At 34.8% G+C, this 13,519-nt stretch overlaps 1 protein-coding gene across 9 annotated transcripts in view; it reads left to right on the top strand.

Moving 5' to 3' along the window:
* Prestin (solute carrier family 26 member prestin) overlaps positions 1 to 13,519 on the top strand; it is a 65,498-nt gene that overhangs the window by 10,898 nt on the left and 41,081 nt on the right. For 3 of the 9 annotated variants that reach the window (XM_028307095.1, XM_028307093.1, XM_028307094.1), the window contains exon 1: positions 183 to 358. The exons of 2 other annotated variants lie outside the window; for them this stretch is intronic. The gene's annotated coding sequence lies outside the window, so the exon portion shown is untranslated. Of the gene's footprint in view, positions 1 to 182; positions 489 to 13,519 lie in introns of those variants that run through there. 4 more of the 9 variants (XM_028307092.1, XM_028307089.1, XM_028307090.1 and 1 more) reach the window with 2 other exon arrangements.

Below are 13,519 nucleotides of genomic sequence, written 5' to 3'. Positions count from 1 at the left end.
TGAAAAATTGGCACTCTAAAACAAAATACATATTTCGCAACAACCGTGAGTGACTAGTGAGTAGCCGGCTTTACTAGAAACTGACGTATTGGCATTTTCCATCAATACCGCTCATATCGCTTTCAAGATAAAGTTGATTTTGCCGCAGCTCTGTCACTTGTCAACTCTGTCCCATCGTCTTGGTAACATAGAACGATCAGCTGTTCATTCATACTCCGTCAAGGTGGTCGTGTGTTAGGTTATTTCAATATTATTAAATTGCAATTCGATTGCAATGTCGAGGACAAACAGTCAGTGAATATTGTGATCGTTTAGAATCAAGTTCACAGTGAAAGTGCCGAAACCAATGAAGACTACAGTGCGTACATTGTTGTTATTATTTTGTTGCGAAAATTTACTCTGTTCATAATCCAAAGCCTGTATGATATACCAAAGTTATTTATACATTATTGTAACACGAATAAACTGAATGGTTTTAAATAAATAAGGTATGTAAAAACCATTTTTCACGAATTTTAATACAATCAATTGACTTCAATGTTGTGTCATTCACTAACAAGCAATTTTCGACGTTATGTGGTGAGCAAAAAAGACGACTTTAAGAAAAGGGAATGTACTTTTTGAAAATAGTGTTGTGTTTTGGTAAAGGATAAAATCTATCGATGATTCTTTCAGGGTATTGATGAAAATAAATTTCATTTAATAATGGTCATTAAATTAATTGAGAAGTTTATTGACGAATTTCGATGTCATTCCTAGCTTCGATGGGACTGTTGCAATTTTTTTATCGGAAGGTGTAGGTACTATGTTGTTTTATATGAATTCTGCATACTTATTGACCTAAGATTAAAAAACGAAAGTTACCTACCTACTCCGATATCGTATTTTCGAAAGGTCGAACTTCAAAAGATAAAAAGTCTTCTTTTTTGAAGTTCGACCAAATTCTTTATTAAATTACCAATTCAAGTAAACTTCAACTCCCTTACAGAATGGTACGGATAAAATTAAATATAGACACAAAACTTTAAATAAAATCAACACAGATAATTATGTTACCTACCATTAAAGCATTAAATTTCCATGTAACGAATGAAGTGGCAAAAAACCGTACCGCATTTCGACGCCTTAACATGAAGGTTTTTTCCTTGTGTTAGTATTTAATTCAAAAAAGTGATAGGTATCATACGTTTCTTGTCTGGCTTCTTATTTTATCGTCTCACTTATGCTTACACGGTAAATCTTTCTTGAGATTATCTGTTTGCCTTAATGATAAAATTGTAAGTTTCTACAATTTAAATCTTTATTGCTGATCCACATCATAAACCATTGTAATCCAAAATTAAATGAAAGAGTTCATAGTACTGACTTAATTTTGAGTATTTTTTATTTCAAATACTAACACCAATAAGAACATTGAAATAAAAATAAGCAAACCTGTTTCTCTACATAAAATATCCTAGACAGTCATTGGTTTAAATGGATTGAGCAATATGGTTTAATTTAAGATTTTTTCATTACTAAGCGTTGTACATTTACTCTGAGTAACCTCTTTACATACTAATTAGAAACACACTCTCTTTGTTACCTCTATACAATTCAATTCAACTTCGTTATTCTCGAATTTCAGTTGTAAGGCTCATCTTCATTGTCTCATTTCATTGGTGTTCATGTTCTGAACATTGTTTTTAATATTGGAGACAGTTCAGTAAGAATCAAGTTTCTATAATGCCGATGTTTGTAGAATCGGTAAATTGAGTTTTAACATTTATTAGTTAACAGGTCATAGTGAACTATAGAAATCAAGATAACATAATTAAAATACATGCGCACCGTGTGATCGGGGAATCACAATATTCACGTTCCAAATTCGCAATAACATTTTAAAAATTTAGTTCATTAAAAAAAACTGGGAAAGACACACAGACGCTTATAAATAGAATTTCGATGATGTCAATTACAATACGCGACACAAGCGTTTCACAAAGGCGTCTCATATTTGCTAATATGGATATTACCTTGTTGACTTATAAAATTTGCACTAATTTTGGTAAATTCGGTGTTAGTCAAATAGTCAAACTTCTAGAGGTATTATGTGCTGAGTACTGCTGAGTCCTAAGCTCATATTCGTCCATTTGACAGTGTGACATCTCCAATCAGATTATCGTAGAAAATCTATTTGCTTACAAGGCCAGTGAAGGTGTCAGACGAATAACAAACATTCAGTAGAGTTTATTATAAATGAAGAAGTTGTCCATTATTTACGTGAAAATTTTTGCTTACGTAATTTGAAGTTATTTAGGTAACGGGCGCATTCTTACGCTGTTCTGTCTGTTCTGTGTGACACAATTTCTTTTCTGAAAAGATTTGCAAAAATCCTTCGATACTTTTGCTGATGGATAAGTAACAATCTTTCTGAGAAAAACTAGACTAAATAAATATTGGATGATTTAGCAAAAGCCTTCAAACAAGAAACTTATGCTGAGAAATGATGTTATTGCAAATAAGGAAAAGTCACTTGCAAAATAATTACAATAAGGTGTTTTCCTTCTTCCATTCCTGGACAATGAAATGACTTTCGTACAAAATTATTAAGATTTAAAGTTGCAATGTTCATTTGGTATTAATAGTACTCAATATTATCATTATGATTATTAGAAGTAATACTTGTCACAATATTTACTAATCAATCATAATACAAGTTATTTATCAGACTGCTAGGTCAATTTTATTAAATACACACACTAATCTCGTAATAACGCATGGTATGAGCTAGACTTGATCTGTCACGTGTTTGTATAAATACATAATCGTGTGTAAATGACTCTAATATTGCATTAGAATCTCTGTGTACTGGAAATCGAACAATTCTGTTTTAAAAAAATTATCCTCATCGCAAAATCGCGATGCTTATCTAAAATAATTATTATATTTTATTATCCTGTTTCATTTATATGATAAGTAGACTTCATTATTATGAAGATAAGTTCTTACATATTTAAAACACTTCAACCGAGTATTATGAAATCGAGATTTGAAAATAATATCGTATGAGATTGTAAGAAACGATTGACAAAAAAAGGCTTGCTATCTCAGCTCAACGACTGGTTGTAAGTGCGCAAAAACTGGAAGGATAACGAATTGTAAATTATTTTTAAGATGATTATGTTATGATTCTTCTAAGCAGTGAATGAACCACTCATTATCTCTGATGGTGATCGTGGTGTAAAGTTTTTCTGGTTGTATTTATTCACTAGCCCTTCCGAGTTTGCCATTATGTTTTTATTATGAAAGAATATTTCTTTTACATCATTCGTTTCAGCCAAATGACGTCCACTGCTGCACAAAGATTTCCCACAAGGCTTTCACAACAAGCGGTTCAGCGTCCAAATCAAATATCATAATATATTTAGCTGATTATGCCTGATAAAACAAACTGTAGCATTTGCTTCCTATCCCAACTTAACCCTTTAACGCACACCCTAACTTTTTTTTGAATTCGCTATATTNGTCCGTCTGTTTTGCGTACTAAGGCAGAACCATTGGAAGACCTTATCACAATGCTCGAAGACCTTAATCGAGTTTCCCAACAGGTAGGCCTTCGGATGAATATGGAAAAAACGAAGCTTATGTCGAATGTCCATGTTGCTCCTTACCCAGTTTCGGTTAGGAGCTCGATTCTCGAGATTGTTGACAAGTAAGTATGTCTATCTGGGACAAACGATCAGCTAGGTAGTTAGATGCAATTTCGAGAAAGAGGTAAATCGTCGAATATGAAGACGAAAGTCTTCAATTAGTGTGTGTTACCAGTGATGATATACGGCTCGAAAACGTGGCCTTTGAATATAGGGCACAACCTGCTATGGAGAGGGATAAGCTTGGTGTTTCTTTACGAGATCTAATCAGAAATGAGGAGCTCCGGATTAGCAAGCTGAAGTGGCAATGGGCAGGGCACATAGTACGCAGAACTGACGGTCCATAGTCCAGTAAAATTAATGTTTGAAAGAGAGTTGAGATGTCGTTCTTTGTTGACCAAGTACCTATGGCAAATGCTAAAATTGATTTAGAACAAGTTAAATTAACCATAAATAGTAAAGATATTAAAATATTTGCAGTGGTGATGGTGAGAGACATGAGAAAATCATTGGTCTTTGCCAATCATGTACTTTGGGCTTTGTGGCAGGTTGTGGCGAGTTTAAACGATTTGTTTAAAATCTCAATTAAAACTTTTATCTGATTCCGATATTACGGTATTGGGTCGCTCAATATCGGAATTGAAATATCGGATCTCGCAGTCCGAGATTCCGATATTACGAGATTCCGAGATTCCGATATTCATGCCCTACTTGCTATCTCAGCTCAACGACTGGTTGTAAGTGCGCAAAAACTGGAAGGATAACAAATTGTAAATTATTTTTAAGATGATTATGTTATGATTCTTCTAAGCAGTGAATGAACCACTCATTATCTCTGATGGTGATCGTGGTGTAATGTTTTTCTGGTTGTATTTATTCACTAGCCCTTCCGAGATTGCCATTATGATTTTATTCGTTCGTTTGTTTCGATTTTATTATGAAAGAATATTTCTTTTACATCATTCGTTTCAGCCAAATGACGTCCACTGCTGCACAAAGATTTCCCACAAGGCTTTCACAACAAACGGTTCAGCGTGCACATCAAATATCATAATCTATTTAGCTGATTATGCCTGATAAAACAAACTGTAGCATTTGCTTCCTATCCCAACTTAAAGGTCCTCATATTTGGGTACAGGAGCATACAATTTTATCGAACATGGAATGTGAAACTTTGTAAAGCTGTCAATTAGTTTATCTAACAGATAACATTGACATTGAACAGTGCCACTTAAATTAAAGGTCAAGTATCTCGAAACAATTTCAGTCAGGTCAGTTGTAATTTTGTTTGTACATAATCTGTAGTGGACAACTGGACAGGGCAGGAAAAATCCGATTTAACATATAAATATTTTTATTTCAAAGAAAATCTTAACTAAACAAATATCAATGCTGCTTTAATAAACCATAAGGGCAAACATTTAGCTCTCAACAATTTATTTAACTCGCTATATTATAATAATAATAAGTTTATCCTTACAGAAAGTAATACTTATTTATTAATGTTAACGTTTTAATTTTAATTTATTTATTTAAGGAACACAAACATTTTTAATATTTTATTTAGTACTTATTTATTACTATCGATACCACAGACGTCGCGCAACATCACTAATTAATTGTTTTTTTTTTTATGTTTCTTGGTTTGGCTTTCCCTATTTTAAGGCATTTTAGGAAATTAAAAATCTAAACTAAATTAATGCAACAATATTAAAAATTGTAATGCTTGTCTTCTCGGGAAAATATAATTTTCCTTATTTGAGATCATGGTTCAAAAATAGCTATGTAACAAGTAGGTAGACAAGGTAGACTCAAATGATTTTATTCAGAATAAAATTATTTAAGTACTAACTTATTTAATATCAATTTTATTCTTAAGTATGACGGCAGCATAATAATATCAAGCTAAACACGTGGCTTCTTAAGTGATTTTTAATGAATACGTGCGATTTTGCATTAAAAAAAATCTGTGCTCTCTTGATGGACCTTTACCTGTACCTATTATGAACCTATATTATAGGTAGGAGGTCTTTGTTTAATAATAAATTGATCTAAGTTAGAAATACCTAAATACCAATATAACATACCTAGATTAAACTGAAAGCTAAACTTAAGCTCTAGATACAGCTTCGAACATAGTCTAGTAGATCTATACGTGATACGTGATACGTAATGCCTTTTTAAGTCTAGTTAATTCGTAATTAGTTAACTCAAAAATAAAGGGAACTGAATTTTCTACTCTCTGACATAGAATAATGTCTCAAGCATGATTTAATATAAAATTTTGTGAAGGTTTTGTTTTGCATCGTATAGGGGCAGCATCACGTGCGATGATAATACACCCGCATTTTATTATGTGGTGTGTGTAGATTTTCCGTGTTACTATCTATTAATTAGGTTTTACATACTTATTTCTCTACTAGCTTTCCGCCCGCGGCACAGAAAAACTTTATCGCGCGCGTCCCTGTTTTAAAACCGGGATAAAAACTATCCTATGTCCTTTCCCGGGACTCAAACTATCTCTATGCCAAATTTCATCAAAATCGGTTCAGTGGTTTAGGTGTGAAAGCGAGACGGGCAGAGTTACTTTCCCATTTATAATATTAGTATACAGGGTGGAAACGATAAGTGATCTCACCCGATTATTTCTAAACTATACAAGATATCGAAAAACTGGTTACTGATCCTGAAAGTGCTTCACGAGCTCTTTCAAACGATGCTAATAATAGGTTTCAGAATAATCTGTAACTATCCGAAAATTCAATGTTTCCAGCTTCCATACATTTGGTAAAGTTACATAATTTTAAAAACTACAAAAGATATCGTAAAACTGGTTACTGTTCTTAAAAGTGCTTCACGAGCTCTTTCCAACGGTATCAATATCAAGTTGCAGAATAAACTGGATCTATCCTAAAATTCAATGTTTCCGTCTTCCATACATTTTGTACTATCACAGTCATTGCACTCATCTCTTGATCATTTTTTAGCAAGTAAAACCTAAAAGTAATGTATTTCACAAATAATTTTAAATAAGATGCAAGTTACAAGTTTATTTAACGGACTTTTTAAATTTATTATTTAACAAAAAATAAGTTACACTTCTAATAATGTGTCATCGCCATACATTTAGTATGGAAGCTGGAAACATTGAATTTTGGGATAGTTCCAGTTTATTCTGTAACCTATTATTGGTACCGTTTGAAAGAGCTTGTGAAGCACTTTCAGGTTCAGTAACCAGTTTTTCGATATCTTGTATAGTTTAGAAATAATCGAGTGAGATCACTTATCGTTTCCACCCTGTAGATAGTGCTTAGTCCCACAGCTACGGAACCCTAAAAAATATTATTGAATAAACAAAAAACCCAACTGCGTACCTAATAATGAGCTAAAAAGATAAAAACAAGACAACTCAGCCTTAGTGTTCAGAAATGCAGTCGGAGGCATCAATGACTAATTATTTTGTTGGTGACACAATACGTTTTGAGATAAAAAAGAATTAATACATTATGGCGGCTTAAATCCGCCATTTTGATCTGGCGCAGTATAAAAAATTACACACAGAATAAAATTAATGAACCTAAGTAGGTACCTACCATTCAAGTTTCTGTAACATGACGTCATTTCATACAAAAAGATACAAAAAAGATCGCTTTCAAGCGATAAGTACGCATATATTTAATAGGTAGTAGGTACCTTTAATTAAAACACTGCCAAATACCTAGCTAACTGAATGAATATCGTCACAGTATTTAAAGATAAAAAATACGGGTACTTTCAATGAGGAAATCAGCGCTGAAAATGACTTGAAAGTTACTAAAAGTTGTATTATTGTTACTGTGGTGTGTTAAAATGCCCTTCAATTAGGATTGTGATCATTATACGGAATTTAAGCACGCAATGCTCTCAATTCAAACACTGTCCTCTCTACTGTAGGCCTAAGATGCGCGCCGCGATAAGCGGTTATCACGCCATTTTATCGATTTCCCCATACATTTTGACGTCGATAAAAGTTATCACGGCGCGCATCTTAGGCCTACAGGGTTGTCTGGTAGAGATCGCTGTTAGCAGTAGGCTCGCCTAAATGAAAATCCCTTAGTTTTATTACTCGTACAAGCAGGCTGCGTTCTGTCACGTCTGTTTTTTTCGTAAAGCCAAATGACGTCCACTGCTGGACAAGAGCGGGAGGCTCTAAGGATTTCCACAACACACAAGTTCTTACTACCCACCTCTCTCTCCCACCACTGCAAATCCTGTGTAGCCAAGATCTACAGCTTGACCGCCAATAAAAATCCAACCAGTGAAGATCAAGTTTGTCCGGGGGAAATTTAAACTAAATTAATCAGAAGAATATAACTTGGAGTTCGAAGATAAGGTTCGATTTCCAAGTTGATGTTTACAAGTTTGCAAAAGTGCCTCAAAAATAAAGAATTCAGATTGTTTTTTAGGAAAACAAACAACTTTCAGACTATACGTAAGTCCACTATGGCTGACCTCTACTCGGCACTCAAGTACACTTATCTTTTGACGTATCCTTGCTACAATCTGACTTCTGGAGGTAAATTGTTTCAGATCGACACTTGTCTTCTTGACCATTGAACTAATTTAATATTACTGTACGTAGAACATTATAACTTAATGCACTTGACATAATTTGAGGCACAGAACAGATTCTGTTACTGTGATTTGAGGTCATGGAAATAAAGAAGTTCACGAGCCCACTCCAAAATAATGACTGATGAGAAAATGCATAGTTATGCTAAACTGGATCAGAAGATTGCCCTAAAGTTAGCCAGAAGTATATTCTGATCCTTCATTTCCTGTAAAAATTTTAAAATTATTATCACGACACATGTGGCATACTTTAACTCTCTTCTAATCGTGGAAGAATAAACATACATAATCTGTTGTAAAATGATGAATTTGCACAAAGAAACAGCATTTTTATTTCTGAAAGTAATAATGAATTAGTGAAAAATATTTTGAAAGAGTTAAAATTTACACTCTAGAAAAGTTTGAATGTGCTATTTTTCACTGAATTTACGATATTAAAATGCAAACTTCAGCGAAATAATTGACTGCATTTAAACTTACTGATAAGAGAGAGGTCGTTGCACTGCATTGTCGGTTAAGTTTATCAACATTGAACGTTGTGTTATACTTGCATTAGAAAGATACTTTATGCATCCAATTATGAATGCAAGATTCTGATGTAGTGGTTGGAGAGATAGTCATTCTTGATCAAGGGGTCCTAGATTTAAGTATTTCTTTACTTATACCTACTACCGCCGTAAGCACTAATAAGGCAGTGATGGCGTAGGTAGAGCTGCTCTATGTCTCTTCATTTTAAACTCAATACATAAAAACAAAAAAATAGTTTTTAGGTCTGTTTATGAATGACGGAGTTCTGACGTAAAAACCTGTTTTAGAACCTCCTCTTTTTTTAAACGTAACCGGAAGTGCTCTATTATACCGTAAATAATTTGACAAACTGTTGCAAAACCAGTAACCACATAACATAAACTGTTTGAATTACTAAATTTCCGCGGCTATGCGCACTGCAAACAAGAAAACTGTGTACTTAGGTGATAATGCGCGAGCTAATATTAGAAGGAAAACAAAGTATAACTACTTACCTAAGTAACGTATACCTAAGTATACCTTCACGGCTATTTGAATGCAGAATGGGTTTCCTTATCCATGCCTAAAGTGCGCAATGAAAAGGCAAGATGAAAGGAACTATGGCCTTTTTGTCAGGGATTCCCATGCAACAACAAAAATACCTATGGCGGAAATAAGCTAACGTGATGAGTCGCATCTACAAGTGATAGCAACGTTACCAGTGATAATGCCCATGATGTATAGGCTTAATTTGCTTATTTTATAGGTACTATATAAATAAGCATAGAAAAATGTGTATTTACTTTGCTACTAACGCCTAGTCTAGAGTCCTAGTTCAAAACCTGGATAAGTAAATTTTGAAAAATTATGTACCTAATCTAATTTTTTTAGCTCCCGTTTCGATGCCATCAGCAAAACATATCCTTAGTCACAGAATAAGTAATAGTACCAAGGTACCTTAGTAGTTAAATACCAGATACCTAATGTATGTACCTACTCGTAGCACTCGCTATACTTATCATGTATTGTTACGGATTATTTATTTTTTTACTAGTTGACTGCGTTGATGGTTTTCAGTTCACGAAAGTTTTTAATGTAGAGTCCAATGATCAAAATTACCGTCGAAAAATAAAATCTTTAACTAAGTAAGTACCTACCTAAGTATGCTGAAAAACTATGTAATGTAGCCTATTTTGCTCTCCTCGTAGATCTAAAATTCGTCAAAATTGATTTATTGGTTTAACTATAGTTACTTTCGAATTTATAACTATAAATACTTACTACTAAAACAAATGTAATGGTTCAACAAAATTGCATCAACTTTTGCTTTCTTAAGTGTCTGTAATACGATAATACTTTTATCTTATGTTTAAATAGTAATTAAGTTAAATAAATAAGTTGTCACAAATTAAAACAATTTATCAATATCAAGTACACGGGGTCGCTTGAAATGAGGTCAGAAGCGCATGCACAGTGCATGGTGGCGAAGCGAACGGAATGCTGTGGTATGCATGCTTCATGAGGTGGTTGATAACCTCTACAGTTTACTATAGTTACATCTGTCCAGCAAAAAAATAATCTTTACCTTCTTACTAATGTAGAGCTGATGAGTTTGTTTCTTTGATTGAACGCGCTAATCTCTGGAACTACTGGTTCCTTTTGAAAAAAACTTTTTGTGTTGGATAGCTCTTAGTCATTTATCGAGGTTATCCAAACTATGACAAAAAGGGGCGAGAGCAACTATGACAAAATTATAAAAACGGGAAAAACGATTGGATATTCTTCTTTTTTCAATATTGTGTAACATAAAATACTTTTTAAAAGGCACTACGTGTACTTGACTTTGTGCGTAAATAAGATATTTAAGTACCTAGGTAAGTACATTTATTTTACGTTTTGATAACAATCTTCGACTTACGTCAACGCAGCGATAGGATGGGAACACATAGCAGGCAATCGATGTAATCAGAGATGATTGCAGTTATCATCTCAATAATATATCGAAGGTCATCTAGATTGGTGGTTGACGCACGTTGTGGTGGTGGGTTGGAATCCGCAGGAGGGCAAATCCTAGTATAGAGTAGCTTCATCCCGCAACTTCACGCCTATATTTCCGCCCGCGGCTTCGCCCGCGTGTAATTTTGTCTGTCACAGAAAAACCTTATCGCGCGCGTTCCTGTTTCAAAAACCGAGATAAAAACTAAAGTCCTTTCCCGGGACTCAAACTATCTCTATGCCAAATTTCATCAAAATCGGTTCTGTGGTTTAGGCTTGAAAGCAAGACAGACAGAGTTACTTTCGCATTTATAATATTAGTATAGATTCCGCTCTCAGCAGAGCTAAAATGCGTTACATTTGTATTTTTCGACTAAAATCTATATTAGTTATATCACGAAAAGATAATATCGCAGTCGTGACACGTGCATCCTAGCTCTGCAAAACAGAAACTCTTGAAAAGCTCAAAATTGTAACGTTGCTTATTTATTTCCAAACGCATTTAATTTCATTTGCATAGTATCTCCAAGTAATTGAAAAATTCCTAATACTAACTTGCATCTTATGGGATCCAAGTTTTATTTTATTTTATTCGGAAAACCAACAGCAATACAATACAAATAATTTCCAACCCATCATAGTTGCTTATTGCGACAAAGTTTAATTAATTTACAGACGTTCATATTTTAAACAAACATAATATTTTCATGATTTCAGTAACTCGAATTTTAAAGATCATTTAGTATTTATTAACCCTATCACTGCTTCAGGGCAATGTGATCCATTGCTTCAGAGTCTGTGTATTCTCATAATTTTAGATAAGTAATAGATGGCTAAAATTAGACACAAATTAATTATTCTTAAACATACTTCCAAAAACCCCAATCAAAGTAGCAGATAAATATGTAACTTATGGGTTTTTTGCCTNTGTGGCATAATTTAACTCTCTTCTAATCGTGGAAGAATAAACATACATAATCTGTTGTAAAATGATGAATTTGCACAAGGAAACATAATCTTTATTTCCGTAAGTAATAATGAATTAGCGAAAAATATTCTGAAAAAGTTAAAATTTTACACTCTAGAAAACTTTGAATATGCTATTTTTCACAGCATTTACGATATTAAAATGCGAACTTCGACGAAATAATTTACTGCATTTAAACTTACTGATAAAAGAGAGGTCGTTGCACTGCATTGTCGGTTATGTTTATCAACATTGAACGTTGTGCAACATAATAATTATACTTGCATTAGAAAGGTACTTTATGTATCCAATTAAGAATGCAAGATTCTGATGTAGTGGTTGGAGAGATAGTCATCAGTCTTGATCAAGGGGTCAAAGATTTAAGTATTTCTTTACTTACTTAAACCTACTACCGCCGAAAGCACTAATAAGGCAGTATGATGGCGTAGGTAGAGCTGCTCTATGTCTCTTCATTTTAAACTCAATACATAAAAACAAAAAAACAGTTTTTAAGTCAGTTTATGGATGACGGAGTACTGACAAAAAATGGGGGTACAACCGGTTTTAGAACCTCCTCTTTTTTAAACGTAACCGGAAGTGCTCCAATACCGTAAATAATTTGACAAACTGTTGCAAAACCAGTAACCACATAACAAAACTGTTTGAATTACTAAATTTCCGCGGCTATGCGCTCGGCAAACAAGAAAACTGTGTACCTAGGTGATAATGCGAGAGCTAATATTAGAAGGAAAACAAAGTATAACCACTTACCTAAGTAACGTATACCTAAGTATACCTTGACGGCTATTTGAATGCACAATGGGTTTCCTTATCCATGCCTAAAGTGCGCAATGAAAAGGCAAGATGAAAGGAACTATGGCCTTTTTTGTCAGGGATTCCCATGCATAAAACAACAAAAATAAAATACCTGTGGCGGAAATAAGCTAACGCGATGAGTCGCTACTAACGCAATGAGTCCTGGTTCAAAAACTGGATAAATAGATGTTGAAAAATTATGTAACATATTTTTTTAACTTCCGTTTCATTGCCTTCAGCAAAACATAGGTATCTTTCGTAGCTAGATTGTTGTTTCAGCCGAAAGATGTCCACTGCTGGACAAAGGCCTCCCCCACGGATTTCCACAAAGACCGGTCCTGCGCCGCTCGCATCCAGGCACCTCCCGCGACCTTCACCAGATCGTCGGTTCACCTAGTGGGAGGCCTGCCCACGCTACGTCTTCCGGCTCGTGGTCGCCACTCAAGAACTTTCCTGCTCCAGCGGCCATCAGCTCTTCGAGCTATGTGCCCCGCCCACTGCCACTTGATTTTAGCGATTCTGCGGGCTATGTCAGTCACTCTGGTTCTCCTACGGATCTCCTCATTTCTGATTCGATCACGCAGGGAGACTCCGAGCATAGCACGCTCCATCGCCCTTTAGGTGACCTTGAGCCTTCTTATGAGGCCTATAGTAAGCGACCACGTCTCAGATCCGTATACCATCACTGGCAACACACACGTAGCCAGATTACCGATACTTAATGTACCACCGCACCGTACCTATTCATGTGGGTATGAAGGTATGTTACGGATTACTAGTGAGCGCGTTTGATGTAAACTCACACACAGCCTCAGCGCACTGATAAATGTAGGAAGAAGAAGGAACAAGGCAGCAGGAAGGCGCTGGATGCAGGCCGCTAGGTACCAACTGTGCGAGTGCGATGTGGAAGTCATTGGGGGAGGCCTATGTTCAGCAGTGGACGTCCTGTGGCTGAAATGATGATGATGATGATTTGCGTCATACTGTAATG

The sequence above is a fragment of the Ostrinia furnacalis genome, unplaced genomic scaffold (genome assembly GCF_004193835.3).
Source record: "Ostrinia furnacalis isolate ACB-3 unplaced genomic scaffold, ASM419383v2 OfSCF2094, whole genome shotgun sequence".
Classification (NCBI taxonomy): Eukaryota; Metazoa; Arthropoda; class Insecta; order Lepidoptera; family Crambidae; genus Ostrinia; species Ostrinia furnacalis.
This window is presented reverse-complemented; position numbering and strand designations above follow the sequence as displayed.